Source organism: Pongo abelii, chromosome 5 (genome assembly GCF_028885655.2).
Source record: "Pongo abelii isolate AG06213 chromosome 5, NHGRI_mPonAbe1-v2.0_pri, whole genome shotgun sequence".
Classification (NCBI taxonomy): Eukaryota; Metazoa; Chordata; class Mammalia; order Primates; family Hominidae; genus Pongo; species Pongo abelii.
In genome coordinates this window covers 26,446,981-26,459,077 of record NC_071990.2, presented here as the reverse complement: position 1 = coordinate 26,459,077, position 12,097 = coordinate 26,446,981, and the positions used below count along the sequence as shown (strand labels likewise).

Below are 12,097 nucleotides of genomic sequence, written 5' to 3'. Positions count from 1 at the left end.
TTTTAGTTTGAAGGTGAAGAGAAAATCTTTTTAAAAAATGGCATGAGAAAATGTGTACACTGGAAACAACAGTGTGAAAGGTGCCAGAGAAGACGGGAAGTAAGAGTGCCATTTACATTGTATTCTGTGGAATGATGACGCTATGATTACACAATATAGCCAGTCCTCATTAAAGAATCAGATGGTAGAAGACAAGGAGACCAGAAAGAAAGCTACTGTGACACTCCAGGCAAGAAATGATGAGGCCTTAGGGATGGAGGAGAGGGAAGAGGATTGATTATTATTCTTAATAATAGCTTATACTCACATAGAACCTACCGTGATGTTGGTATTGTGCTTAGAGGTTTACATGCATGAATAATACTTTTGCTTTGTGAAGTTCTGAGCAGAGAAGCCCACTAAGCTCTGCCTGGACTTCTGATCCACAGAAACTCAAGTGATAAAAGTATACTGTTATTTATTTATTTTTGAGACAGAGTCTCGCTGTGTTGCCCAGGCTGGAGTGCAGTGGCACAATCTTGGCTCACTGCAACCTCCACTTCCTGGGTTCAAGCGATTCCTGTGCCTCAGCCTACCAAGTAGCTGGGATTATAGGTGTGTTCCAGCACGCTGGGCTAATTTTTTATCTTTTATTTTTTGCGTTTTTAGTAGAGTTGGGGTTTCATCATGTTGGCCAGGCTGGAAAAGTGTACTGTTTTAAACCACTAAGTTTGTGGTAATTTGTTATGCAGCAATAAATCACGCAGTAGCAACAAACATGAATATAAAGAAGACAAAGAGAATAATTTGTGTTTCCAGCCCTGACCCATTGCCTGGACTGCACACTTATTATTGACCTGCCTACTCTACATCTCCACAGGAATATCTAGTAAGCTCCTCAAGCCCAACATATTCAAAACTGACCTTTGGATTCTGTGCTGGCTCCTTCCCTGGCCTCCAAAACCTGCTTCTCCCTCATTTTCCCCATCTCAGTAAGTGGCAACTCCATCTGTACCGTTTCTTAGGACCAAAACCTTGTGGTCACCCTTGATGCCCTCCTTTTTCACACCCTACCTGTAAGTTTATCAGCAAAGCCTTTTTATTCTATCTTGAAAATAAATCCAGCATCATAACATTTTCATGGCTCCTCCCTGGTACAAGTCATCTGCATCTTTCCCCTGGATCACTGCAGTAGCTCCCAGCTGGGTCTTCAGGCCTCCATCCACCACCCCTACCCACAGCCCATCTCGGTCTAGCATGTGAAATAACTTCTTAAAACATAAGTTAGTCCAGTCCTTTTTCTGCTCTAACCTTCCGGTGGCTCCCCTCTCAGAGGTAAAGCCCAGGTCAGCATGATGACTTTCAAGGCCATACATGATCTGGCCCTCAACCCCCTCTGGCCTTGTCACCTCCTATTCTCCTGGTCACCCTGTGTGCTCTGCCCACCCCAGCCTCATTGCTGTTCTTCACACAAACCACAGTGCTTCTGCCTCTGTGCTCTGGCACTGCTGTTCTCTCAACTCGGAATGCTTTTCTCCCAGGTATTCTCTGCCTCGCTCCCCTTGCTCATAACCACCCTATTTTAAACTGTAACTTCCAACTGGGAACGAGGGCTTACACGTGTAATCACAGGACCTTGAAAGATCAAGGGAGGAGAATTGCATGAGGCCAGGAGTTCAAGAACCTGGGCAATATGCATAGCAAGATCTCTGTCTTTCAAAAAAATTAGGTTGCAGTGAGCTATGATCACTCCAATGTATTCTAGCCTGAACAACAGAGCAAGACCCCTTCAAAAAGAAATGCAAGTTCTGCTATTCCAGGTTTATTTCTCTCCTGAGCACTTATCATCATCCTGCACACCATATATATTACTACTTATTTTACTTCCTGTCTGCCTTCTACCACAAGTTATGTTGTTTTTGAATGAGAACTTTCTGTTTTGTTCACTTCTATGACTCCACCACCTAGAATAGTGACTGGCACATAGTTAGCGCTCATGGATCCTTATCAAATGAATGAATTAATGAATTGACCAAATAGAGAAGCCTGAGGGAAGCTGGAGTGGGGGCTCCCCGATGTGGGTGCAGAATTAGCCTGAGACAGGAGAAAGAACACCTGCTTGTTGAAATCAGAGGAAACAGATCAGGAGGGGCAGGTGTAGGTGGTGGAGCAGGAAGTTTGGGACCTCCCTTTTCTATTTTCTCTCTGAGGCGGTAGACTGTGGCACCATCTGAGATGTGGGGAAAGGATGTGGTGATGAGGATAACAGCTAACGGTCACTATCACAGATATGCACTGTGTTCACACCAGGTGCTCTCCACACCGTATCTCATTCCTAAACATCTGCTAAAGAAGTAGATGTCATTAATTCTATTTCTAGGTGAGAAAAATAGAGTTGCAGGAAGGTCATGGAGCCTGTCCTGGTTTGTCTGAGTGAGTAGAATAGGGGTCACCCGGGTGCGTTGACCAGGGAGAGGAAATGGGTGCAGAGGCATGAAACTGCATGGTGTGTTTGGGACACTGCAGGTGTTGTGGTCAGGCTGAGGAGCGGCACACTGCCAGGATGTCCAAAGGTAGAGCAGAAGTAGGTGGTCTGGACCACTGAGTGCCTTCAGTGCAGATAAAAAGTCCAAGGATGCCGGGCACAGTGGCCCATGCCTGCAATCCCAGCACTTTGGGAGGCCAAGGCGGGCGGATCACAAGGTCAGGAGTTCGAGACCAGCCTGGCCAATATGGTGAAACTCGGTCTCTACTAAAAATACAAAAATTAGCCGGGTGTGGTGGCGGGTGCCTGTAGCTCCAGCTACTCGTGAGGCTGAGGCAGGAGAATCGCTTGAACCTGGGAGACAGAGGTTGCAGTGAGCTGAGGTTGCACCACTGCACTCCAGCCTAGGCAACAGAGTGAGCGAGACTCCGTCTCAAAAAAAAAAGAAAAAGAAAAAAAAAGTCCAAGAAAGCTGGACTTCATCTTTCAGGCCAGAGTTTCTTCAGCTGAGTTATGTAAAAAACTTGTTTAGACAAAAACTAATTTTTATAATACATCTGAAAATATGTCTTCTAACTCCTAAAAGAGATGGGAACTAGTTTAAAAATGCAGCATTAGAAGTTAAAATTTGTTATTAGGGAAGTCATTTGTCACTGATTTGATAAACAGTAGTTTCCTTGGAAACTGGAACCACTCCACAACAGTTGATTATAAGGATGTGAACCAGATGATATAGAGTCTGCTTACGTTACATTTTTTAGATTTAAATTGGCATTAAAATAATTTTTTTTAGATTTTAACATTTCAGTCCAGGCGTGGTGGCTCATTTCTGTAATCCCAGCACTTCGAGAGGCCGAGGCAGGTGGATCACTTGAGGTCAAGAGTTCGAGGCCAGCCTGGCCAACATGTTGAAACCCCATTTCTACCAAAAAACACAAAAATTAACTGGCCATGGTGGCACTTGCCTGTAGTCCCAGCTACTCGGGAGGCTGAGGTGGGAGAATCGCTTTAACCCTGTAGGCAGAGGCTGCAGTGAGCTGAGATCATGCCACTACACTCTAGCCTAGGTGACAGGGTGAGACCTTGTCTCAAAAGAGAAAAAAGAAAAGAAAAGCATGATAGTTGCTCTTGGCTGAAGGGAAGCAGGAGCCCAAGGGGTTAAGTGGTTTGCTGGTGGCTGCTGTTGAGAGAAGGGCCATGGTAAACTGAATCCCAGGGGTCTGCAATAAAAGAAGAAAGAGGCTGGGCGTGGTGGCTCATGCCTGTAATCCCAGCACTTTGGGAGTCCAAGGCAGGCGGATCACAAGGTCGGGAGTTCAAGACCAGACTGACCCACGTGGCGAAACCCTGTCTCTACTAAAAATACAAAAATTAGCCAGGCATGGTGGTGTGCGCCTATAATCTCAGCTACTCAGGAGGCTGAGGCAGGAGAATTGTTTGAACCTGGGAGGTGGAGGTTGCAGTGAGCCGAGATCGCACCACTGCCCTCCAGCCTGGGCAACAGAGTGAGACTCTCTCAAAGAAAACAAAGAAAGAAAGAAAAATTTGGGGAAGTGGTCCATGCTTGTGAGGGGGCCTGGGGCTAAGCAATAGAAAAAATTTGCTGCTGAGCATTAGGAAGTTTCTCCCCCTTGAAACTGTGTGCTCAAAGAGGATGACCTTCCTCAATAGAGGAGGCTCATTCTTATTTTTTAATTAATCAATGTGTTTATTATTATTATTATTTTGAGATAGAGTCTCACTCTGTCACCCAGGCTGGAGTGCAGTGGTGTAATCTTGGCTCACTGTAACCTCTGCCTCCCAGGTTCAAGCAATTCTCCTGCCTCAGCCTCCCAAGTAGCTGGGACTACAGACATGTGCCACCATGCCCAGCTAATTTTTGTATTTTTAGTAGAGACGAGGTTTCGTCACATTGGCCAGGATGGTCTTGAACTCCTGGCATCAAGTGATTCGCCCACCTTGGGCTCCCAAAGTGCTAGGATTACAAGCATGAGCCACCACGCCCAGCCGGATCATTTAAGGATATATGAGCAGCTGCACTCACCCCCTTGCTAGAACCTCCAAAAAAGTTCCTTATTTTTCTCATTTTCCAGAATAAAAACAAATTACTTTTAAAATCAGAAAACTCATAAACAGATTACTATTTTAAGGATTAAATCGTGATCCCAGGACAAAACCTGGGTAGCCATAGGCAAATCACTTCCTCTCTGAACATCAATGGTTTCATTTATAAATGAGGTAGTTAGACCACAGTGATTTCTACAGTTCTCAGATGTGTTTAGAAAGCTTTTTTTTTTTTTTTTAATAGAGACAGGGTCTCACTATGTTGCCCAGGCTGGTCTCGAGGTCCTGGGTTCAAGTGATCCTCCTGCCTAGGCCTCCCAAAGTGCTGGGATTACAGGTGTGAGCCACTGCATTTGGCCTAGAAAGCTTTTTGTTGTTGTTAAATCATATGTGCTCTATAATATAGAACATTATAATGTTCTATATTATGATATAGAACACTATATTATATAATGTTCTTATATAAGAACATTATATACTTTGGTGACCTATCGATTTCTTCTCACATGTTGTAGTTGCCTTAGAATGTGGAGGCGGCTGGAAGGCACGGTGAACAGCAGTAGCAGATCACTGGCCTCTGACAACTGTCAGTCAATTGAGAAATGTGGATTAAATATGCCCCCAATTATTATCTGTGTAGTTGTGAGCACATAAGTCAATAGACATAGCGAGTGCTTCCCATGGTTCTATTACTTTATTCCCAAGATTCACACGTGACTATGGCCAGCAGCCTCTGGATATGTTCAGATGAAGGAGATATCAACAAAGCATCATGAAAACATTATTATTATTATTCTTTTCTTTGAAAGGCAGTCTATCTCTGTCGCCCAGGATGGAGTGCATGGGTGCAATCTCAGTTCACTGCAACCTCCGCCTCCCAAGTTCCAATGATTCTCCTGCCTCAGCCTCCTGAGTAGCTGGGATTACAGGCGCCTGCCACCATGCTTGGCTAATTTTTGTATTTCCTGTAGAGACGGGGTTTCACCATGTTGCCCAGGTTGGTCTTGAGCTCCTGACCTCTGGTGATCCGCCTGCCTTGGCCTCCTGAAGTGCTGAGATTACAGGCGTGAGCCATCGCACCAAGCCAAGTGGAGGTTGCAGTGAGCCAAGATCGAGTCACTGCACTCCAATCTGGGTGCCAGAGCAAGTCTCCGTCTCAAAAAAAAAAAGAAAAAAGAAAAAAGAAAAAAAAAGCCAAGCACAGTGGATCACTTGAGCCCAGGATTTCTACACCAGCCTAGGCAACACGGCAAAACCCAGTCTCTACAAAAATACAAAAATTAGCCAGGCTTGGTGGCACGCACCTGTAGTCCCAGCTACTTGGGAAGCAGAGCCTGGGAGTTCAAGGCTGCAGTGAGCCATAATCATACCATTACACTCCAGCCTGGGTGACAGAGTGAGACTTTGTCTCCAAAAAAAAAAAAAAAAAAGTTTTGGCAGGGCGAGATGGCTCATGCCTGTAATCCCAGCACTTTGAGAGGCCGAGACGGACTGACTATTTGAGGTCAGGAGTTCAAGACCAGCCTGGCCAACATGGTGAAACCCCATTTCTACTAAAAATACAAAAGTTGGCCAGCTGCGGTTGGTTGCTCATTCCTGTAATCCAAGTGCTTTGGGAGGCCAAGGCTAGTGGATAACCTGAGGTCAGGAGTTCGAGACCAGCCTGGCCAACATGGTGAAACCCCATCTCTACTAAAAATGCACAAAAATTAGCTGGGTATCGTGGCTCATGGCTGTAACCCCAACTACTCAGGAGGCTAAGGCAGGAGAATCACATGAACTCAAGAGGTAGGGTTTGCAGTGAGCTGAGACCACACCACTGCACTGCAGCCTGGGCAACAAGAACCAAACTTAGGTCTCAGAATAAATAAATAAATAAAAATAGAAAAATTAGCTGTGTGTGGAGGTGCACGCCAGCTACTCAGGAAGCTGAGGCAGGAGGATCACTTGAACCCGGAGACAGAGGTTGTACTGAGCCAAGATCACGCTACTGCAATCCAGCCCGGGAAAAAGAGCAAGACTCCATCTCAAAAAAAAAAAAAAGAAAAAAAGGGAAAAGAATAGGCTGGGCACGTTGGCTCACGCCTGTAACCCCATCACTTTAGGAGGCTGAGATGGGTGGATTACCTGAGGTCAGGAGTTCGAGACCTGCCTGAACAATATGATGTAACCCTGTCTCTACTAAAAATACCAAAAAAATTAGCCGGGTGTGGTGGCATGTGCCTGTAATCCCAGCTACTCGGGAGGCTGAGACAGGAGAATCGCTTGAACCCGGGAGGCAGAGGTTGCAGTGAGCTGAGATCATGCCATTGCACTCCAGCCCAGGCAACAACAGTGAAACTTCGCCTCAAAAAAAAAAAAAAAAAGATGTAGATTTTTTTCCCACAAGAGACAACTTTGCAGGGCCATTTCAAGACAAGGAAATATATTTGGGGCTAAAATATTTTTATTTCTTTCCTTATTTATTATGTGAGGTCATGCCAGAGCCAGGTTGGAAAGCAAACCATGTCATATACGGTTAAATAAAACCCCTCTGATGAAACTTTATGGTTTGTAGAGGTGACTCCCCAGGTCCTTTAGGGAGGAATTTGGCCAAAATAAGAAAAGAAGTCAGAGTTTAGTCCTCAAACACAATGCTTCCCTGAAAACTGTTGCTATTTCTATATATTCTTTATTGAACATGCAAGGTATGTATCCTGCTTAGAGTAGTGTCAACTGCTGTAAGAAATATATTTAAAAGTTTCAGGCCAGGGAAGACGGCTCACGTCTGTAATCCCAGCACTATGAGATGTCAAGAGGTGGAAGGATCACCTGAGCCTAAAAGTTTGAGACCAGCCTGGGCCACATAGGGAGACCTTGTCTCTTTAGAGAGTTTAAAATTTAGCTGGGCATGGTAGCGTGCACCTGTGGTTCTAGATACTCAAAAGGATTGCTTGGATCTGGGAGGTCAAGGCTGCAGTAAGCCATTAACATGCCACTGTACTCCAACCTGAGCTACAGTGATACCCTTTCTCAAAAAAAAGAAAAAAAAAAAGAAAGAAAGAAAAATAGAAAGTTTCAATGGCTTAACCAAATAGCAATTGATTTCTTGCTCACATACGTGTCAATGTAGTTGTTTCCTCTTGGCAGGCAGTTTTCACAGGTGTGACTTCTTTCTGCAGAACTGTTCTCCAAGTGGCCAGGGACTGACCCAGTTCTCCTCCATTTCTTGCTTGTAGTCTGAAGAACAGCTGTAGAGTGTGTGGGAATGCCCATATCCTGAGGCAGGGAGGAACTGCCTGAAACAGCCTGGGCCTGGCTCCTGGCTCTCCTGAAGAATGTAACATCTTGAATTAAGGAGGAACTGCTGGGACAACCAGAGCCTTGTTCCTCTCTCCCTGGAAGTAGGATGAGATTTACCCAGTGATTCCTGTGGCCCCTGAGGTATCGAGCCTGGGGTAAGCTGCTTTTGGGACCCCTCAGCTGCAACACCAGTAGGGCATGTGCAATTGAAGCTCCATCCACCCAAGGCAGCTTTCATAAGCCTTGGGAAACTGGCACACAATGAATTCTAGGCTTCTGTTGTCTCTTGCTTTCTATCTGTAAGTTATACATTTGCTTCATGTAACTCGTTGCATGTGAGTGTCTTCTGTCTCACCAGGCTCAGGCAGGTTCACAAAATTCACCAGTGCATGGTGAATCTAGTTCACAAAATTGGTGAAGTGAGCAGGGCCCTCTGTGATAGAACCATGGCTTATTGATGAAGTGGAAGGAGTGATACCCCGAAGTACCCAGCCCAGGGTGTAGACATCAACCTAGAGGGATGCAGGAGCTGGACAAGCAGCTGGATGATTTATAAAAGGAAGAATGAGAGGTGAAATTATAAGCCAACAATAAAATTTGAAGCCCTTCTAACCATCTGAATGGACCTTTCCTCTTGGCCAGGGCATTCCAAAGTTTACCTGATTATCTGGTTCAGGTGATGACAGGAAAAAAGGGCCAATTATACCCCACTTGAGTTTGGATTTCAGGAAAAGCTGACCAGCATTAACATCAACACATACCTTAAGTCTGATAAGAAATATTTACAATCTACTCTCTCTGAAGCCTGCTACCTGAAGGCCTCATCTGCATAATAAAGCTTTGTTCTCCACAACCCCTTATCATCATAACCTAGACATTCCTTCCTATTGATAATAACTCTTTCAACCCGTTGCCAATCACAAAAAATTAAATCTACCTGTAACCAGGAAGCCACACCCTCACCCCACCACATTTTCTCAGCTTCGAGTTGTCCTGCCTTTCCAGACCCAACCAATGAATTTCTTACATGTGTTTGATTGATGTCTCATGCCTCCCTAAACTGTATAAAACCAGGCTGTGCCCTGATCACCTTGGGCACATGTTTTCAGGATCTCCTGAGGGCTGTGTCACGGGCCATTGGTCACTCATATTTGTCTGAGAATAAATCTCTTCAAATGTTTTACAGTTTGACTCTTTTTGTAAACAGGACATAGGTCACCCCCAACCCTGTGGATATGAGTGAGCTGGCTGCACTGACTGAGGCAGAGAGAAAGAAATATAGAATAGGACAGTGGCAAGCCACCCTCTGATTGTGGGACACTTGTATGGTTGTTCATTCTCGAGAGCTAGAGAACTCAGGAAACGGATACTCAGATGACCCCTGAAAATCCTAAGAGGGAAGAGGAAGAGATCCTCTGGTGGTCCCTGAGGCATCTGAGAGGGAACCAAACACAATTCATAAGGGCGTTTACAGAGTGGAAACTCATTATCCAAAGAATAAATATGGAGAATAGCCAGCTAAATCTTGTGCAGCCTGGGTGGTGTGTTTGTCCAGCTCCTGCACCCGTCTAGGTTGATGTCTACACCCTGGGCTGGGTACTTCAGGTATCACTCCTTCCACTTCATCAATAAGCCATGGTTCTATCAAAGAGGTTCTATCAAATCCAAATGTCTCAGGCTGAATGACCCAGTTGGGAATGGGGCCAAGGTCTCTGGTTTCCTCCCCACTGGAGGTCAGTCACTGTATTCCTGTCAAGATAAAACAAGAGTTCTTGTAATAAGCCAGGAACAGAAAGACAAACTTTGCATGTTCTCAGTTATTTGCAGGATCTAAAAATCCAAACAATTGAACTCATGGAGATAGAGAATATAAGGATGGTTACCAGAGGCGTGGAAGGGTAGTAGGAGTGGGAGGAAGTGGGAGAGGAGGTGGGGATGGTTAATGAAAAAGGGCCTGATGTGGTGGCTCATGCCTGTAATCCCAACACTTTGAGAGGCTGAGGCGGGTGGATCAACTGAGGTCGGTAGTTGAAGATCAGCCTGGTCAACATGGTGAAACCCTGTCTCTTCTAAAAATACAAAAATTAGCCGGGCATGGTGGTGTGTGCCTATAATCCCAGCTACTCAGGAGGCTGAGACAGGAGAATCACTTGAACCCGGGAGGTGCAGGTTGCAGTGAGCCAAGACCGTGTCATTGCACTCCAGCCAGGGCAACAACAGCGAAACTCCATCTGAAAAAAAAAAAAACAACAACAACAGAAGAATGAAAAAGACCTAATGTTTGACAGCGCAACAGGAAGACTATAGTCAATAATATCTTAATTGTACATTTTAAAATAACTAAGAGCATAATTGGATTGTTTTTAACACAAAGGATAAATGCTTGAAAGGATGGATACCCCATTTTCCATGATGTGATTATTACAGATTGCGTCCTGTACCAAAATGTCTCACGTACCCGTTAAATATATCCACTTACTATGTGCTCATAAAATTTAAAATTTAAAAATTAAAAAACAAAAGACATGCTTGCTTCGGCAGCACATAGACTGAAATTGGAATGATATAGAGATGATTAGCATGGTCCCTGCTTTTAAAATTAATAATATTCCTTTAAAAGGTAAAAAGGGGGAAAAAAGGAATTCATATTTTTCTGGTGTTCTTAGATATTGGAACCCACATGACAATATTTCCAGGTCTCCTTAAGGGAAAAATTAAACTGGTGACATTAAGAGGCTTGGGGACAAAAGCAGTGACCTATGGTGCTTATCTGCTGTGGGGTGCCTCTGATCATTCGAGGTGCTGGTGATTTTGGTTCCTGTGGCTGAATGTCTTATAGTCATTGACATTTTGGCTGCTTCAGGCTCAGCACATCATCACTGCCTGAGGGGTGCGCCCGCTCACAGCTAAGAATTCCAGCCGTTATGGTGGGGCATATCCATGCCTGCCTGCCACCTAAGCCACCCAAGTCCCAATGGGTTATTCAACAAAACAGTACTGTATACTAACTGAAGAACAGGACATTATTGTGTTAATTATTGTTACAAAGGGAAATGCTACAAACTACCCTGTCATAATGTAACGGCTCAGTTTGGCTAGTCAAAAAGGCTTTCGGATGTGGAGACTAACAGTGGACTGTCCCTGGGCTAAATGCAAAGACTACATGGGCAGTAAGCCAAAAAAGTATTCTAGATACAACCAAGCAAAAAAATGTAATCTTGGAGGCATCCACTAATAAAAAGGAGGTCCAACAGCTGGAAGGCCTCTCTGGGTACTGGGGCATTGGAGACAGCATGTACCCCACCTGAGTGTTCTATTGGTCCCCTAAGTCAGGGTGACCAACAAAGCCATCAACTTTGAATGGGGCCCTTTGTAGCAGTGGGCCTTGGAAGCAGTTAAATAAGCCGTGGTCCAGGGACTGCCATTAAAACCTTTAGAGCCTGCTAGCCTGATGGCATTAGAGTAGTCCCCACTTATCCTTGGGGGACGTGTTCCAAGACCCCCAGTGGATGCCTGAAACTGTGGATGTGTCAAACACTATATATACAATGTTTACCGTAGACATACCTATGGTAAAGTTTAATTTATAAATTAAGCACAGTAAGAGATTAACAACACTAGCTTAAAATAGAACAGTTATAATAATACACTGTAATAAAAGTTATGTGAATGTGGTCTCTCTCTCAAAATATCGTCTTATGCTGTACTCCCCCTTCTTCTTCTTGTGATGAGGTGATAAAATGCCTAAGTGATGACATGAAGCGAGGTGAGTGAAGTAGACACTGTGACGGAACGTTAGGCTACTGTTGACCTCATGACACATCAGAAGGAGGATCATCTGCCTGGGTGATCCTGGATCACTGAGCCATGATAACGTCTATGGTTGGATGTCAGGGGCAGATGATGTCGATGACTAATGGGCAGGTAGCATACACAGCTTGGATACGCAGGACAAAGGGATGATTCATATCCTGGACAGGGTGGTATTTCATCATCCTACCCAGTGTCACTCGCAACTTAAAACATATGAAATGTTTATTTCTGAAGTTTTTCATTTAATATTTTCAGACCAAGGTTGACCAGGAACAACTCAAACCGCAGAAAACAGAACTGAGGATAAGGTAGAACTATTGTACAGGAGTTACAACCCCCATTCCTGCTGATTGGAGTTCGTGGCAACAGAAAACTACCACTAGGATATATCAGTCTATCAGATTTTGGACACTTAAGCTGCATGAGGCAGCCACCAAATATATTCCTTTCCAAAAAAATTGTATTTTTTTTGTC

General features: G+C 44.5%; 1 pseudogene; it reads left to right on the top strand.

Annotated features, from left to right (window-relative positions):
- Positions 1 to 10,335: 10,335 nt before the first annotated feature.
- Positions 10,336 to 10,425, top strand: LOC112134023 (U6 spliceosomal RNA; annotated as a pseudogene).
- The last annotated feature ends 1,672 nt before the right edge of the window (positions 10,426 to 12,097 follow it).